This window comes from Sturnira hondurensis, unplaced genomic scaffold (genome assembly GCF_014824575.4).
Source record: "Sturnira hondurensis isolate 20B ecotype Veracruz unplaced genomic scaffold, ASM1482457v3 Scaffold0017165, whole genome shotgun sequence".
NCBI classification, from domain to species: Eukaryota; Metazoa; Chordata; class Mammalia; order Chiroptera; family Phyllostomidae; genus Sturnira; species Sturnira hondurensis.
In genome coordinates, this window is record NW_028089796.1 from 1 (window position 1) to 3,406 (window position 3,406).

Here is a 3,406-nt window from a genome sequence, read left to right on the forward strand (position 1 = left end):
AACCACAAGCAGGAGACTTTGGGAGGGACAAGTGAGAGCTCTCCCTGCAGCCTGAGGGCAGTGGGTGTATGTGTCCCCCGGGTACAATGACCTTCTCCCCAGGTGTGTACAGGGAACCCTCCCTCTCAGCCCAGCCAGGGCCCCTGCTGCTGCCTGGAGACAGCCTGACCCTCCAGTGTCACTCAGAGCCCGGCTTTGACAGATTCTCTCTGACCAAGGATGAGGGGCCCACACCCCCCCAACGTCTCCAGGGGCAGCACAGCCCCGACTTCCCCCTGGGCCCTGTGAACTTTACCCACGGGGGCCAGTACAGGTGCTACAGTGGACACAACCTCTCCTATGTGTGGTCGGCCCCCAGCACCCCTCTGGACATCCTAATTGCAGGTGAGGAGCCTGTCCTTAATCTCTGCCATGGAGTTCTGGCCAAGGGTCACCATGATGTTGTTGGGGTCCAGATGAGGGTCCTGGAGCAGAGGTTTAAAGACACTGATGTCTAGTGGCAGGGAATAAGAGGCATAAAGATAAAGGGCACCCAGCCAGAGGGACTGAGAAGAGCTGAGAGGGGTCACAGAGAGTGTCCCTGGGGAAGGATATGGTCCCTCAGGTCAGGGACAAGAGCATGGGGGGAGGGGTGACCCTCTGCACATCACAGCCCTCCTCTCCCCAGGAAAGTACAGGAAACCCTCCCTCTCAGCCCAGCCAGGGCCCTCAGTGCCCTGGGGAGCGAACGTGACCCTGCAGTGTCGATCTGAGGTCAGGGCTGACACCTTCCACCTGCACAGGGAGGGGTCCCTGGACCCTCCCCAGCAAATTCGTCTGCAGGACACAGTGGCGCCCTCTCAGGCCAACTTCACCATCAGCCCTGTGACCTGGGGCCACAACGGGACCTACAGGTGCTACAGCTCACTCAGCTCCTCCCCCTTCCAGCTGTCACAGCCCAGTGACCCCCTGGAGCTCCTCGTCTCAGGTGAGAGATCCCCATCCTACGCCCACTGAGGGAGCAGAGTCTGTCCCGGGACAGCTTTGGGCTGGGACGGGAAGGAGGGTGAATCAGTGAGGTCAGCAATGGGGAATCCCACCCCATAAATGATGGAGATAATGGGGAGTCCCCACCCTCTCCATGCCTCACCCCATCTGAGGGTCCATTCAGTGACAGCATGTACAGGGAGGAGACAGAAGTATATAAAGGGACAATATTTGGGGGACATCTATTGGACTACAGGGGACGTGAGGAGCCCGGCACACCCACATCCTCCCCTGGTGCCTGTGTCATGAAGCAGTCGTGGTCTGCAAACCCTCACCCACACAGACCACATAAGTTCATTTTTTCAACCAAGCTTAATCAATTTTGTGGGCCTTTTGATTTCCAGGGTTTTAAACTCGCCCTCAAATAGGTTGTCTATCTTCTCATCACTTAGCTCTCTTTGTGGAGTTTTGCGCAGTTCTTTCCTTCCCACTATTTCCTCCTCTGGGTGCAACTTCTAGGTTGTGGGGAGCGGGGTCCTGTGTATTCAGCAGGGCAGGGCAGCCCTCCTTGCTGCAATGCAGCACTGCCTGCGGGGGAGGGGCCCGTGAAGGAACCCTGCAACTCGCCTGCATGGCCCCAGTTCCACTTTCCGAGGACCTTTCCTGTGAGCCTGGGAGTGTCTCCCCACTGCAGCAACCCTCACCAGAGTCCGCAGGTAGCTCAGAGTCTCAGTTTCCCCTGCAGCCAGCCCCGCCTGCACGGCCCACTGCCTCTCGGTGGGTTCTCTCTGTCCACCCGTCCTACCTGTCCGGTTGGTGTTCCGGACTGTTTTTTTAATTCCCTGGTTGTTGGACTTCCGTGCAGTTTGACTTTCTGGCACTTCTGCTTGTCCATTGGTTTGAGACGGCTGGAATGCTCCTTTCGGTTGCACATGGAAGCGGAGGATGTGTATCTCTACCTCCATCTTGGCCAGCACTCAAATTATTAATTTTTTTTTAAACAAGAAAGATTGAAAGAAGAAAGGAACATGACAGGGAAATTATGTTCCCAAGTCAGAGACATAAGGGACTAGCTGAGGTGAAGCAGTGAAAAGGTAGATCCAGCCATCACTCCTTCAGGTCCTGACCTTCAGGACAAATTGAAGTCCCCTATGTGCATCTTCGTTTTCCAAAGCAGTGTAAGACCCGACCCCAGAGATGCTCCTCTCAGGGAATGGAGTTGGGTACCATTAGTCTGAGAGACCCATTGAAGGTTAGAAAAGAGGCGACCTAAACCATTCTATTTCTCTTCTCTCGTATCCTATTGGTTTTCTTTTCCTCTGGAGCAGATGATCCTCTGGGGTGATGGGAAACAACTCAGATTCCAGAGTAGAGAGGAGGGGAAATTCTGAATAATGGGACTGTGCTCAGAGCATGAAAACCAGTCTATGAGATGCAGGTGCGCTGGTGGACATGCAGGGGGACTGTGGTGATCTGANAGTCTGAGAGACCCATTGAAGGTTAGAAAAGAGACGACCTAAACCATTCTATTTCTCTTCTCTCATATCCTATTGGTTTTCTTTTCCTCTGGAGCAGATGATCCTCTGGGGTGATGGGAAACAACTCAGATTCCAGAGTAGAGAGGAGGGGAAATTCTGAATAATGGGACTGTGCTCAGAGCATGAAAACCAGTCTATGAGATGCAGGTGCGCTGGTGGACATGCAGGGGGACTGTGGTGATCTGAGTCTGTCCTGACCTCTGTGACCTCTTTACCCACAATTCCTAGCTTATCAACCCCAAGACTACACAGTGGGGAACCTCATCCGCTTGGGTGTGTCTGGCTTGGTCTTCCTGGTCCTCACGGTGCTGCTGTGTGAAGCTTGGCACAGTTGGAGAAGACCCCACCATGCAGACAGGAGTAGAGCACAGGGGACAACACACCCACCAGTCAGCCAGGCAGAGCCTGGAGAAGAGGCTGATGATCCCAGGAAGCTCTGGAGGAAACTGCGGGTGCACATGGGAAAGAGTCTGCTGACAAGGTGGAGGGTGTGGGCGTGGTTCCTGTGCAGGGAGGGGCGGGGCTAGGGCTGCAGGGGCTTTCCCACAGTCAGACTGTGGGCATCTCCCCTCACTGCCCTGCTGACCTTCCCTGACTGGGCCTCTGTTCTCACCCCCTGACCTGGGGCTCAGTCCACATCACAGGTTCGAATCCACCCCTGGACTCAGCCTTCATCTCTGGTCCACTTTCATGCAAGAAATTTTTTCACGTTCATTTTCCACATTCAGTGACTATGTATGTCTTTGGGTCAGACAACAATTCTCTGTTAAACAACTGATTAAAAGGATAAACAGCAGGACTATTTTGGACTGATGGACACAGACAATGGATCGGTGGTCCCCAGGGGGAGGGGTCAGAGTGAGACACAGGAGGGTGAAGAGAGTGAAATGTACACTGAGGAG

General features: G+C 54.4%; 1 long non-coding RNA gene across 1 annotated transcript; it reads left to right on the top strand.

Moving 5' to 3' along the window:
* Positions 1–94: 94 nt before the first annotated feature.
* LOC119001764 (uncharacterized) lies at positions 95–2,846 on the top strand. The gene is made up of 3 exons (XR_005069632.1): positions 95–384; positions 668–893; positions 2,733–2,846. It is a non-coding gene; the product is annotated as an uncharacterized LOC119001764 (long non-coding RNA).
* The last annotated feature ends 560 nt before the right edge of the window (positions 2,847–3,406 follow it).